This window comes from Mytilus edulis, chromosome 5 (genome assembly GCF_963676685.1).
Source record: "Mytilus edulis chromosome 5, xbMytEdul2.2, whole genome shotgun sequence".
Taxonomy (NCBI): domain Eukaryota; kingdom Metazoa; phylum Mollusca; class Bivalvia; order Mytilida; family Mytilidae; genus Mytilus; species Mytilus edulis.
In genome coordinates, this window is record NC_092348.1 from 55,895,670 (window position 1) to 55,912,058 (window position 16,389).

A 16,389-nucleotide genomic window follows, 5' to 3' on the forward strand; every position below is an offset into this window, starting at 1 on the left:
ATCAAATGCACCATGACCTGGAAAAACTTCATCAAGAGCAAGAAACATTACACCAACAACAGGAATCATACCGTGACATATGCACAACATTGTATGTTAAATGTTTTAGAAATACCTCCCTTACACTGCTTTTAAATTGTCCATTGACCAGAAAAACCTAGTTTTTCTACTTTTTTTGACCCTAATTCCAAAACATTTAGAGCCACAACCCCCCTTTTGAAGAAGTTCCTGTATGAAGTCGTCCTCATAATAATAAAGAAACAAATCGGCAAGAAGAGGGGCACAATTGGTTCCCATTGGAATTCCGACAGTCTGTTGAAAAACACTTCCTCCAAACGTAACAAATATGTTGTCAATCAAGTTATCAAGCATCTTGATAGTGTCAGTTTCAGAGAATTTTTTTTTCGAATCAGAGTGACAAACTAGGATTTATCCCTCTCCAAGACAAGATACTTGTATCTAGTTTGCTATTCTTTTTAATGAAACAAAGTTATACCAACCCTTCAATTTGTCTTTTAGTTTGGAATGGGGATTGACTACTTGTGTAAAGTGTAGAAAGTCAAATGTTTTAATACTATTGCAAGATGAGAGAGTCTTAGATTGTATGTACTCTTAAAGATCTTTGGAATTTTTTAGTATCCACATGAGTGCCAATGAGACAACTCTCTATCCAAGTCACTATGTTTGTTGACTGACAAAAAAAACCTGTCTTTGTCCTGTTAGAATCAAAATGATTCTTGAAGGGCTTGAATTTATATTGATTTTACCACGGATTGGCCCTTTATGCTGATATTTAACCACTCTCTATTTTTTTCTCTACATATTAATGTTGTGTTTCTGTTGTGTTGTAGTTCTCCACTAATATTTTATGCGCTTCCCTCAGTTTTAGTTTGTAACCCAGATTTGGTTTTTTTCTCAATCAATTTATGAATTTTGAACAGTGGTATACTACTGTTGCCTATATTTATCACTCAAGTTAAAATATTTAGCATAAAATCTATCTAGTGTTCAGGGCCTTAAAATAATGATCAAACTATTAATATATAATAATGCAACTTTATACAAAAAATTCAATGACCTATCGCAAGTAGTTCTTAATTTTTACTAACTAAAGCAGATAACTAAACAATTGTTGAAGCTGCAGTCGTTGTCGAAAAAAGCAATCCCTATCTCAGTTGAGTCAAAAACTGTGTACTTATTACCATTGATTTATTATAACTGGTTTCCTATAAACTAACATAAAACATGACTTGTAATCTATGTAGAAGTGAACGAACCATATATTCTTCATAGAAATGAAACTTGAAAATGCTAATACAACTGCATACCAAATGTTATTGATTGAACATTAGTTGGTTCTGCTTATACTGATCTGATATCACAAACTTTAAAATGTAAATAATGCAAATCAATTAATGTCAGTAGACCATGGTTGAGGGATGAGCAGAGCCAACAATCCCCATGGAAATGAGATGTGCCAATGCTAGTACATCTTCATACCACAAATCATTTAACTGTCACTTGTGTTTAACCTTAAACTGACACAATCTATACTAATTCATTGTTAACAAGGCCATAAAGCGTAGCCAAGTCAGTTATTTAACAAATCATGTTTTGATTATCATTTTTTTTGTCTCCAGTAGTAGCTACATATATTTTTTTTAAAGTAGGCAAAAATATGAAAATTAGCCAAACATCATCATTTCAGTTACTCTTTATCAGGAGTCATCTGATATAAATTTTGGTTTAAATCTTGACATTCTGTGCAATTTTAACTTAAAAACATTAAACACAAACAACTCCAATTTTAAAGGATTACTTTAATAATGACACCGTAGATATTTTACAACAGATATAATTAGATTCCTGCACCTTGCACAAGTTATGTAACTTTTGTGCCAATTAGAACATCATTTTGTAACATGAATATCTGAACATATATTACATTGATATATACGATTTTCTAGAAATGTCCACGGGTAGGATGTTTAGAATGTTATGATCAATGCACTGTATTATGTGTATATCAAAAGAAGAGAGGATTAACCTTGGAAGATATAGATTTCAAGCCAGTAACATAAAGGTTTAGATTGCATTTCATGCAAATTTACCAAAAAGAAAAAAAGAAATACCCTTAGGATCTGTCACCAAAAGTTCAGTTGAAATCAGGGGAGATGATATATGAAAAGTTAACAATGATGTACATAAACGATGAAGGATAACAAGAAATGGCAATAGCTGAAGGTGAGCTAAAAATCATGACATAAATATTTCTATATCTATTCAGAGTTTGACATATTTATAGAATATAATAGAAAGCATCCCTAATTACAATACAAGTGTGTGATAAGCTTGAATCATTCTGACCTAATAAAGTATCTTTTTAGATATAAATTCCGATAATCAATAGAAACAGAAATATTTAAACATTAAATATACTTGTGCATCCCAGTGTAAGATAACAAACGGTGTACAGAATAAATTTTAACCAAAAATTATATTTCGCAACTCACTTGTTTGAAACACAATGATTGCTGCTGCTTTCATTTCATTGCTTGTGATTGGTTCATTTAATCCATTGTTGGAAGTTTGTGCACCTAAAATTTGTTCAATAATGTCAAACTTTTGTTGCAGTTGATTAGTTAATAAGTTCAGGCTCTTCTGCTGCTGATCACGGTATGTTTCCAGGTCATTGTGAATTTTATTTTTATCTTCATAATATTCTGATGTTGTTAGGTATGTGGGTTTTCCTGCTAGAGTAGAGGTGTTCTTGTTTTCTCCTGTTTTTTGTATGCAAAGTAGGTTCTTAATACTAAGTATTGAAGACTTACTCACTTTGATAGGCCACTAGTCTAAATACCACATGTGAAGATAGTCAGTACGATAAATACATGACATGGTGTGCAGTGTGCTAGAGACCTAATAGGAACTCTTGATTCAAGAAAAGTGACGATAAAATAATAAAAAAACTGAAAAGTATTCTAGTTTAGAATTCTCTTTATGGTGTGTTAGGTATAAAACTATTTAAGACACAAGTAAATGGAAGATACATGAAGTTAATTTATATCAAGTTGGGACAAAATATAATAAAATGCTTTGCTGAGTGTAGCCTGATACTACCGCATAGGTCGAAACCAGAACAGTTGGGGCAAATTGGACACAATATTCAAGCTTGATAATGTCTGAATTTGGTTTGTGATCAAATTTTTGACATAATATATATTTCTGAAACAAAATTAATGTGGTCGAAGATCTTACAAATCAATAATGCGCAATACTGTTGAAACTGTCTGGAAACTAGAAAATGCTTGTTTTGGCCCCTATTTTCTACAAGTTTAGGGCAATTAACCAAAAACTCAATCCAAGCCTTCACTTTGTTATATGGATTCTTGTGGTACAATTTCAGAAAGATCAACACACTTACACACAAATTGATGTCTGGAAACTAGAAAAATACTTGTTTTTGGCCCTTAATACCTAAACAGTTGGCCATATAACCCCTAAAATGAATCCCAACCATATACTTGTGGTATAATTTCAGAGCAATCAAAATACTTATACACAAGTCATTATCCTGAAACTAGAAAAATGCTTGTTTTGGACCCCTTTTGGGTCCCTAATTCCTAAACGATAGTCAGACAAAAGTTTTCATTATGTGTTTATTTTGTAAATGTATCATTATTTACTACATGGTTTCACCAAATTAATTTTGAATCCATAAAGAATCATGAATTTTAATGTGCGTATTGTTATTCTTTTACTTTTCTACATTGGCTAGAGGTATAGGGGGAGGGTTGAGATCTCATAAACATGTTTAACCCCGCCGCAATTTTGCGCCTGTCCCAAGTCAGGAGCCTCTGGCCTTTGTTAGTCTTGTATGATTTTAAATTTTAGTTTCTTGTGTATAATTCGGAGTTTAGTATGACGTCCATTATCACTGTACTGTTGTGCATATTTTAGGGGCCAGCTGAAGGACACCTACGGGTGCGGGAATTCTCGCTACATTGAAGACCCATTGGTTGCCTTCGGCTGTTGTTTGCTCTATGGTCGGGTGGTTGTCGCTTTGACATATTCACCATTTCCTTTCTCAATTTTATAGAAAAATTGGTCTGAACTGACCTCCAAACCATCAATGATTCTGTAATGAGGAGTACCCAAATTGCATCCATGCTTAAATTAGCATCGTCAAAAGTCGAATAGCAGAGCTTTTGTTTAATTTCTTCAAATATTTTTAACAATTGGATATTAGTCCATGCTTACTCTACATTTTTTTTTAAATGGATACTTGTAACACATAGTTTTTGCTATTTTAAAAAGATGACGTTTTGATGACGTTGCATGGCGACATTTCCATACATTTTGCTTTTTCAGTAAACACTTCATCTGTTGATAAATACTGTGAATGTTTTGTGTACATTTAAATACTTTAACCTATGTTGAAAGACATGCATAGTATCAAACCATAAAAATACAAAGTGTTTAGTTTTCTAAATAGGTGCAATTTGGGTCCTCGGTGCAATTTGGGTACCCTTATGTTACAGTAGGTCAACTTTGCTTGAGAGAGTTGAAACCTTAGCTTCTAATAATTTAAAAATTTGTAAACAGTCAATTTTAGAAAGGTTTGAAAAAGATCATGTCAGTACCGAAGTACTGACTACAAAAAGTACAAATTTAAAACAAAATAGTTCCTACGCACAGGTGGAAATCGGAAACAAAGAAGCAAATATTTAGGTTATTAAGGTATCAGATGAAAAGTGAAGGACAGGTTATCTGTGTAGAACACACAATTTACTGATAATTTTGAATAATACAAAAATGTATGATTGAATTCTAAAATTGAGGGCATATATATAGCCTGTTTCTCAGATATGAAGTGTCTGGTTTGTTTTAAGTTGTGTAAAAATAAATAAAGATATATGGGTAAGAAAAAAGAAAAACAAACGATATGAGTTATCCATCCATGACACACAATCAATACATGCACCACAAAAAAAAAATCCAAACTCTCACCTGACTGCAAGTTTAAGATGAGCTTGAGCAAAATTCTTGGCAAAAATAATTTGAAAAGACATTATACACCACCAAATTAGGCCCGGTCCATATTTGGTCCAGAGTGTAATGCAAAATGAACGGTGATCACACATGATCTTAAAGTTTGGTAATATTTGGCCAGGTTATTGCAGAGATGATGATTCAAAAAAATATTGTCAATGATAGTGGATACTTAGATAACAATGGTGGCAAAACCTCACATTGCCATTAAAGCCACGAAAGCTAAAAAAAATAAAAAAAAAATACATGAAAATTAAATTTCTAGTCATAGTTGATCATATTTTCAGAAATAGGAAATAAAAGTACCTTCATAAGTGTAAGATAACCTTTTATCATTCTGAATTAAACAAGTGATTTATACTTTAACTTTTATCATAAATTGAAACAGATATTTGTACATGATAAGATTTACATTGACATTTTAGATATTAAACTGTTCACAGATTAGTTTTGTTAAAGAATGTTAGTTGTCAGTGCACACTGACTAGTTTTCTACATAATGATTGTTCCTTTCATTTCTTTGCTTTTGATTGGGATTGCTAATGATTTTCTTCTGGACAGCAATAATACCCCTTCTAAGTTGCAGGAAAACCTGCATACCTAACCACAGCAGAATATTATGAAGACAGAAGTAAAATCCCCCATGACCAAGAAACATACTGTGACCAACAAGAGAAAACTCTAAAACTTGTTAACCAATCAACTGCAACAAAAGTTTGACATTATTGAAAAAATCTTAGCAGCACAAACATCCAACAGTAAATTACTTAATGAGACAAAGATTGATTGATTGATTGTTGGTTGCTTAATGTCCAGTGGCAAATATTTCATGAATATTCATGACCATGAGACAAAGAAAACAGTAGATGCTTTGGAGTGAAAAAATCTGGAACTTGAAATGAAGAATAATGAAGTCCAAGCTAAATTGACAATCAAGGGGCATCATAAGGTCTTCCTAGATATTTGACAGGAAAATATTATATCTAACATTAAATTGGATGTTAATTCACCTCTCAGAAATCCAAATTATCTTATCTTTTATTACCGTATAGCGGGTTATTTTCGCTGGTGTAAAATTTAGGCATTTTCATTGAACAAGGTATATTATTGGCGGTTTTTATTTTGGCGGATTAAAAACTTTTATTAATACATTTGTATGTTCACCTTTAATTTTGCGGCATTCATTTTAGCGACTTTGTTCTATCCGCGAAAGAGGAAAAATAAAATAAAATTTGCACCCTGGGGAAATAACCCGCTATAGGGTATCACAAACCTAGAGATGGAATAAAAGTTTCTTCCAAAATGCATTGGCCAATAATTCAACCTACAGAAGATTCCATATATTTCTTTGTTGAAAAAAACCCAGATTACTGTTGAAATACCAAAATATGTATGAGCACACAAATATAATACATCACCAGCCTCCTTAATAGATGCAAGTAATGTAAAACATCATCGTTTTGGTCACATTTGTCTGACAGTGTACACATGCTTGTGGTGATGCTGTTCCCCTCTTTGTATTTTCATTTTATTTACCTTACTAAATTTCAAGCAATTCAAGATAAAACATTTTATGATAAATTTGAAATTCAGGGACGTATTTGGCTAAAGTGAACTTTTCTCTTTCAAGCTTTTTAAGATATTGATATACTTTAGTATTGTTCACCTGACTTAATAGTAGATAAAAAAATAAGAGATCATTGAAGCAGTTCAAAACTGCATCAATAGTATTAGTGATTCTTATACATTTGATAATCATTTTAATGTTTAATAAAAGTTGTGTAAATGTACATTAGTGTCACTAATTTGGGTCAAAAAATGATTCAGCAACATTTCAACCTTGTACTTTTTATATCTTTTTTCCCCCCTTTTATTTTCAAACAACACACCTCAAGTGATAGCAATAGCTCACACTAGTCCTTTGAACTAGGCAATCTAAAATAGGGTTCCCTCCCCTTATATAGGTATTTGTTCCTACCAACTGCAAGATCCTGGAGTTAGGAAACCCCTTTTTTGTAGTAATTTCTCTTTACAACCAGTATTATGACTTATTGATCAAAGAATTAATAGGGTATGCAGGTCTTATTAAACAAATTTGATTATGTAATTTTATATTGTTATGTACTCCTCTCCTGTACAAACCTCCATTCTTGCACAAATGTTGGTCTATTTTTAGCTATGGTACATGTACTTAAAACATTGACCTTCGATGCAATGACCTTAAAATCGATATAGATCATCCCCTTATTACAAATATCAAGATAACCTAATATGTTTGCAATCAAGCATCACCGAAGAGACATTTATTGTTATTTATTAACATGCTCATCTGGTGCAGAAAATTTGGTACCCTTAATGTGATAACTAACACTGAGGTGATACCTCTGCTGGTTGATCATTAGACCATGAGAGTTTCACCAGTCTAGTAAGTAGTAGCCAGTACTTATGTTGTTAGCATTAAAAGATTAGTATAGTGTGTTTTCAAAATATGCAGTTACAAAATTTTGGAAGTAACCTTAAATTAAAGAATACATCTCCCCATGCAAAGCTCTGATTCCTTGCCTGTCTTTCGCTATTCTTATAGTAGTTTTGCTTTATAAGCTCTTCATTTTATTCACAAAGTTTTGGGTTTTCAAATATTTTTGCCTTGAGCATCACTTAAATAACATTTATAATCAAAATAAACAGCTGGTGCAGAAAATGTGGTACTGTTAATGTTATAACTACCACTAGGTCATAATATCTGCTGATGGATTGCATTTTGATAGCTCTAAATATAGAGTTACTAAAAGTATCACATAAACTTTACATGATAAAAGAAAATAGGAGGTCATCATGATTCATCAGATAAACAAAGGCAGTCATACATTTACACCTTAAATCATTCCATAAACATAGTTGACATGTAGCTTATAGTAAGAGAAACAGACCAAACCATGAAAACTTGAAATCAATCAAAGAATAGATATATTGATTGATTAATGATGTTTTAACGTCACTTTTGGGCTATTTCATGGCGGCCAATTTTAATTGGTGGTTGTAGCCGGATTTCCCAGAGAAAACCATCAACCTTCAATACAGAATCAAAGAACAATGAAAATGAGGTCAAGGTCAGATGAACCCTACCAAGGTCAAGGTAAAAAAAAAAACACTTGCAGACTGACATGTACATTGAAAACATTTTCATACACCAAAGATAGCAATTAAATCTTTAAAACTTGAATTTCAAACAATCTAGCAGAGAATTTAAAGTATGAGAAGACATTAAAAGCAACATCACATACCCAATGATTTAAAATTTATTTGCTGTGTCTTATCACCAGTTGTGACATTTCTTCATGCAACAAATTTCAAATTATTGAGGCATTAGTATTGAATGAAATGTGAAATGTATAAGTCTAACATATAGCATACCATAATGTCATGTAAGCAACAAAGTTCTCTTTATAAAAGTTTAAATTAATAAACTATATAAACTGGCTATACAGATAATTTAGGTTCAGGTTTAGTTTTATCATTCTGATCTAAAAAATATTTTATCATGTTAACATTGATAACTGGCACATTATTTACAGAAGGTCATGATTTATTTACCTAAGCATATAAGTTCATCTCAGTTTTAGATAAAAAATAAAATACCCTGCATGGTGTAAAGTATATGTTGAAATCTTTAATTCTTTTTTTTGAAGATCATATTGCTTCAAAATGTTTATTTATTTTGTTGTGTTATATTTTTGTGGATTATCAACGGCTTTCTTTTGGATAGTGGAAATATTTCAACATTTGGTGGCAAACCTACTTATCTGTAGGCTGCTGAATACTATGGTGACAAAAATCAAATCCATCATGATCTGGAAAAGCTACACCAAGAACAGGAAGCATATAGGGACCAGCAGGAGAAAAGTTTAAACTTACTTACCAATCAGATTCAACAAAAGTTTCTTACTATAGAACAAACGTTTTCTGTACAAAATTCAAACAACAAAATCAATGAAACCAAACAAACCATTGATGCATTGGAGCAAAAATATGGAGAACTGGAAACCAAGTACACCACAGTCCAAGGGAAACTGTCTGCTAAAGAACAAATGTACAATAAACTTGCTGAAAATTATACCAAACTAAAAGAGGCCATGGAAATGAACAATGCAAATCTTCAAAAAGAACTACTAAAGATCCAGGAAAACTGTAAGACTGAAACAAATTCTGCAGTGAACAAAACCCTTATTCTTGCAGGGACTATCAGCAAACTGGAGCAACTTAAAAACATCAATCAGCTACAAACTCTGCAAACATTGCAAGCCCAGGTTCAAACATTTGATTCCAGGATAAACTTACTGACCACCGCCATGAACAAGCAAGGAATCAAGACTTTCTAGCTTTATATAATCTGACCACATCATCAAAGCATGAGTTGGAAAAGAAAATGAATAATAAATTTCGAACCATTGAAAAGAATCAGAACTTGTCTGTTTCAATGCTCCAACAGAAACAGCACCAAGATTTTTAAATTTTAAGCAATCTGACTTCTGAATCTAGGAATAAAAATGAAAAACAAGTAAACCATACCATGAAAGAAATAAATGAACTAGCTAACCATACCATGAAAGAAATAGAACAAATGGGAAGATACCACAACTCATCTTTCTCACTTTTTCAGCAAAATCTGGATAAACAATTACAGAAAGGTAAAGTGCAATAAAAATATGTGAAATACTCTGCAAAATTAAAATTAGTTCTCATCCTGGGCTAGTGTTCCATCACTATTTAAGTTGAATAAAATGCTCCGTCCAGGTCAAACCCTGAACAGTTGGTGCAAGTTTGGACACAATATTCAAGCTTGATACTGTCTGAATTTGGATTGTGATCAAATTTTGACATAATATAGGTTTTTAACACAAAATATATGTGGTGAAAGATCTTAAAAATTTTAAATGGGTTGAAATATTTGTATAAATATTTAATTGAAGATTTCTTGCTATTGTGCAGTACTGTACAATTGAAGATATTTTGCCATTGCACAATTAATACTAGCAATCGAAGATTTCTTGCTAATGCGCATAACTGTGCAATTGAAGATTTCTTGTTATTGTGCAATACTGTGCAATTGAAGATTTCTTGTTTTTATGCAATACTGTGCAATTGAAGATTTCCTGCTATTGCACAATACTTCATATAATAATGTACACATCATGTTAGGTGCGTTTCTTCTGCCATATCAGTATTTTTTGCTTTTATTTATAAATCAGAAAAAATCAATGGAAAAATGGAAAATTCTAAGAAAAAAATACTCTGAAAAATTATGAAAAAAAATTCCTCCCCCCCCCCCAAAAAAAAATAATTAATTAATTGGTTTAACCCCCCTTTTTTGTAATTCCGTCCACTCTCAATCCCAGCTTTCCCTTTATGGTATGGTACCTTGTAGTGAGATCCAAACACTTATTAACAAGAATGTCTAAAAACTAGAAAAATGCTGGTTTTTTGGCCCCTAATTCCTTAATGTTTGGCAGCAATTACCCCCAAAATTCAATCCCAGTTTTCCATTGTGGTATGGTACCTTGCAGTACAATTTCAAAGAGATCCATTCACTTAAACACAAGTTACTGTCTCGAAACAACAAAACTGCCTGTTTATAGCCCATAATTCCTTAACATTTAGGCCAATTACCCCCAAACTTAATCCCAGCCTTCCCTTTGTGATATGGAACCTTGTGGTATAATTCCAGAAAGATCCATACACTAACACACAAGTTGTTGTTTGGAATCTACAAAAATGCTTATTTGAGCTCCTTTTTTGGCCTCTAATTCTTAATCTGTTTGAACCATAACCCCCAAAATCAATAAGAACCATCCTATTGTGATTTCAAACCTTGTGTTAAAATTTCATAGATTTCTTATTTACTTATATTTAAGTTATTGTCCGGAAACTAAATGTCTTCGGACGACACTGACTACTACTAAATTATTTGCGATCATATAAAAATGGACCCCAAAATTTTAAATCTCTCTAGATTGTTAAGGGAGTGGATTGGGCAAAAAAGTGAGAATAATGGGCAAAAAATATAAAGGAATTAGAATAGAGATGAACTGACCAAAATGATAAATAATAGAGAATAATGAGGTGCTGAAATATAAAGAATAGAGAATAATGAGGTGCTGAAATATAAAGAATAGAGAATAATGAGGTGCTGAAATATAAAGAATAGAGAATAATGAGGTGCTGAAATATAAAGAATAGAGAATAATGAGGTGCTGAAATATAAAGAATAGAGAATAATGAGGTGCTGAAATATAAAGAATAGAGAATAATGAGGTGCTGAAATATAAAGAATAGAGAATAATGAGGTGCTTAAATATAAAGAATAGAGAATAATGAGGTGCTGAAATATAAAGAATAGAGAATAATGAGGTGCTTAAATATAAAAAATAGAGAATAATGAGGTGATTAAATATAAAGAATAGAGAATAATGAGGTGCTGAAATATAAAGAATAGAGAATAATGAGGTGCTGAAATATAAAGAATAGAGAATAATGAGGTGCTGAAATATAAAGAATAGAGAATAATGAGGTGCTTAAATATAAAAAATAGAGAATAAGGGAGTAGGGGGGATAAAGAATAGAGAATGATGGGTAAAAAGTATAAAGAATAGAGAATGATGGGTAAAAAGTATAAAGAATAGAAAATGATGGGTAAAAAGTATAAAGAATACAGAATGATGTGTAAAAAGTATAAAGAATACAGAATGATGTGTAAAAAGAATAAAGAATACAGAATGATGTGTAAAAAGTATAAAGAATACAGAATGATGGGTAAAAAGTATAAAGAATAGAGAATGATGGGTAAAAAGTATAAAGAATACAGAATGATGTGTAAAAAGTATAAAGAATAGAGAATGATGGGTACAAAGTATAAAGAATAGAGAATGATGGGTAAAAAGTATAAAGAATACAGAATGATGTGTAAAAAGAATAAAGAATACAGAATGATGTGTAAAAAGTATAAAAAATACAGAATGATGGGTAAAAAGTATAAAGAATATAGAGAATTAAAAACCAATTGTTCAGAGAACAATTGAAGGTCTTTCAACCAATAAGGATCTATTTTGATATGAAAATATTAAAATTCAATTGAAAATGTCAGTTCCTATGGCTTTATGATGTATAAATATGAATTTTAAGCAAAGGTCAAAATCTAGAACGTCAAATTTACTGATGACCTTGACCTATATTTAACCAAGGACCCCAAATCAAAAGACCCTAGGTCTGTAATATGTATAGTTAATGAGTTATATCACTTTACGTTTAATTCTATATATAGGAGGGGCAAAAACTCCCCTCTTTTTGTCTACGCACCCTTTCAACCAAAATATATAAGTTACGACATGTCGCAACTAACAATTAAGTAAAAATAATTTGTCGATATCTTATAAGGTTAATGAAAATGAGTGAAAATAAGCCAAAATTAAAATTTAGAATGACCTTGACCTTTGACCTTGACATAATTTTCATTTTTTGGGATGAAGGATCTTAAATCAAAAGACCCTAGGTCTCTATTACTTATGGTTTACCAGTTAGAAATGCATATCACTTATATCATATACAAAAGGGTGGATAACTCTCATATGGAGTCTCCGGATAGCTTCAGTCAAAATAAATCAAATCATCCTGAGGATATAACGAGCAATTTGGTAAAATAATTTTGTCGGTTTCTTATACAGTTGCGAATATTAAGCGATAATAAGAAAAACAGTGTTCGGGGAGATAACTCTTATATGGGAAAGTATTCTGTTAAGCAGAGTTGGTTTCAAAAGCGTATTAACTGTTCGATATCATATTTCAAATATCTAAGCGACATCTTGCGAAACAAAAAAAGAGCGAAGGAAAAAAATTAGGCGGAAAAAAAAAAAAAAAAAAATAATAATTAAAAACCAATTGTTCAGAGAACCATTGATGGTCTTTCCACCAGTGAAGACCTTTTTTTATATAAAAATATTAAAATTTGGTTTTAAATGTCAATTTTAGCGCCAAATGACACCTTATTGAACGCTTATTAAAAAAATATATGGTTTCTATAAAAAAATATATAGAAAAGGGAGATAATCTTTTACTTCCGGTTTAAAAAGTTTACTTCCGGTATTGTTTGATTCTTTACTTGACACTGATTCCAAAAAGATATGGTTCTGTATCCTTTTACATTGATTTAGTACAAAAAATAGCTACTTCCGGTTTACAAAAGGTCACTTCCGGTTGTGTTTTTTAAGGTCACATTGCTTACAACTTAATGCAAAAAGTCCCATGGCTTTATCATGTGTACATATGAGGTAAAAGCAAAGGTCAAAATCTAGAACGTTTAATTAGCATATGACCTTGGGCTCAATTTCAAGGTCATAAACCAAGGACCTCAAATCAAAAGACTTTAGTCCTCTACTTTATATTGTTGATGAGTTATATTACCATACTTATGATATTAGATATAAAAAGGGGAAAAACTCGCGTCAAATGTCTACGTACCCTTTCGACTAAAATTTATGTGTTACGACATGTTGTAACTAACAATTGTGTGAAAATATTTTGTCGATATCTTGTATGATTTCTGAAAATAAGAGATAACAAGCCAAAATCAAATTTTAACATGACCTTGACCTTTGACCTTGACCTCATTTTCATTTTTTTGGACCAAGGACCTCAAATCAAAAGACCCTAGTCCTCTACCACTTATGGTTTTCCAGTTAAAAATGCATATCACTTTTATCAAATATAAAAGGGGAAATAACTCTCATATGGAGTCTCCAGGATAGCTTCGGTCAAAATGAATCAAATCATCCTGAGGATATAACGAGCAATTTCGTAAAATAAATTTGTCGGTTTCTTATACGGTTGCGAAGATTAAGCAATAACAAGAAAAACAGTGTTCGGGGAGATAACTCTTATATGAGAAAGTATTTGGTTTAGCAGGGTCAGTTTCAAAAACGCATAAACTGTTCGATATCATATTCCATTTATCTAAGCGACATCTTGCGAAACAAAAAAACAGCGAAGGAAAAAAAATTAGGCGGAAGAAAAAAAAAATAATAATCAGAAGAAAACCAATAGGTCTTTCCACGGAAAAGTGGAAAGACCTAATAATAATCAGAACAAAAGCTATAGGTCTTTCAATTGAAAAGGTTGAAAGACCTAATGATGGGTAAAAAATTTGTAAGGGTTCCACGGAACCCAGTTTCTCGCCTACTTTTGCTGTCAATTGTAGGCTCAACAAAAATTTTTAAAACTTTAACCTCAGAGTGAATGTATTGTTTCCCAGCAGAAAAACTAAGTTCATTTACAGATAAAATGGATTTTTTTTAACAAAATTTACTTCTGGTTACTATCTTATGACTATAAACAAGCTTCTGTGTAAGTTAGGTACAAATCCAGTATAGTTTAAGAAAGTAATTGAAATTTTAAAAACTTTAACCTATCTTATGATCATAAACAAGCTTCTGTGTAAGTTAGGTACAAATCCAGTATAGTTTAAGAAAGTTATTAAAATTTTAAAAACTTTAACCACAGAGTGAATGTAATGTTTCCCTGCAGAAAAACTAAGTCCATTTATAAGTTAAATATGGAAAAAATGGAATTTTATTTTTACAAAATTTACTTCTGGATACTATCTTATGATCATATACAAGCTTCTGTCCAAGTTTGGTAGAAATCCAGGATAGTTTGAGAAAGTTATTAAAATTTCAAAAACTTTAACCACAGAGTGAATATTTGTGGACGCCACCGTCGCCAGAATGTAGGATGGCTATGTCTCGCTTTTTCGACTTAAGTAGAAGGCTCGACAAAAACATAAAGAATAGAGAAACAAGTCTCAACATGGCTACAATATATGGATATCAGTCACAAAGGATGATGAATGTTTTTGGGCTTATTTGACCCTATAAATGCACCAAAAATAAATCATTTAAAGCAATTTTCTAATCACATTGTTGGCCATTTAAAAGAAAAGCTTTCTTAAAAAGTGAATTTAAGCAGAGTCTGACATTTGACTTTTGATAAAAAATCATGGCGGATAATATTTTATTTGTCAGGGAATTTCTAAATCAAAACAAAAAACATTTACTGAGAAATTATCTTTTTTGTGTTAGATTTACTACTATTTAGGTACAAGTCAAACAGTAGAGATTTTGTGTACAATTTCTGAATCTTACTGATTTATCTTTCATTCCATTAATGTTTTTCACCAATTTAAAACAATATTTTAACCAATTAAAGAACAAAGATTCATCATTTGATTCTGAAAATTTAAGATAGCTGACATATATTGGGTTTTAGAGCCAATTTTTTCTCAATTATTCTACATTTCGTATATTCTGATGCCATAAGCAAGCCTTGATATGGATATCAGTTCAAATTGACCTATTGTGATGTCATTGTCTAGGTCAATAACTTAGATTCCATTTATTTGTTGAATATCAAACTGACCTAAAATTATCTTTCAAAATAAAAGAATGTCTATAGAAGTACATGTAATGATATCTTGTCATTTCAGTTGTGGTCACTGGTTGTCTTTCTGGTGCTAGTACTCTACATGCTGGACCACTGAAGTTCCCAATCATTAAAACATCTAAAGGTGTATCCAACCTGTCATCATTCCAATCTACAGGGAAGTTTACCTGCCAAGTTCCTGGATATTATCACATTGTAACAACAATAATGTCACCTCAAACCCAAGCAAGAATAGATATCATGAAAAATTCTAACTCTATACACTGGCAATATATGACAGGCATTACTCAAGGTTCCTACATGCCAGGAACTGCTGCTGTGGCTTTAGAATTAAAGACTAATGACAATGTGTGGATTAAACTATATTCAGCCTATAATATTTACCAGTCATGTCTTACTATATTTAAAATCAACTAATGTAAAATATTTCAAATTTCTTTGCCTCAGTATATGTACACGTATCACTGAATTATATAGTGATAGAATAAGATAAGTAACCTATATAAGATTCGGAGTGGCTATTTGTCCGGCTAGCCGGACGAATAGTGCCAGGGTTATTTGTCCGGCCATTGTATTGCGCATGTCATATAATGTGCGTTCGAAAGTGCGTGTAACATTATCTTCAGTAGCACCAAGGGGGTGCGTGTAATCTGATCACTGATTTTCAATTTTAAGATCATGGCTGAAATATTTGTGATAAATTTTGCAGTTTTCGGAATTTGGCAATGGAACACGATATAATGAACTTCCAAGAATGATATAATCTTATGAAAGGGACTTTAAAAAAATTGAAATCACAAGGAAAATGAGAAATAAAAGATAATTATATATAATTGATCGGAGAATTAG

General features: G+C 31.6%; 1 protein-coding gene across 1 annotated transcript in view; it reads right to left on the minus strand.

The window, feature by feature from the left end:
- The window catches only part of LOC139523990 (tonsoku-like protein), a 105,493-nt gene that overhangs the window by 15,295 nt on the left and 73,809 nt on the right, over nucleotides 1-16,389 (minus strand). The gene's annotated exons all lie outside the window — the stretch shown is intronic.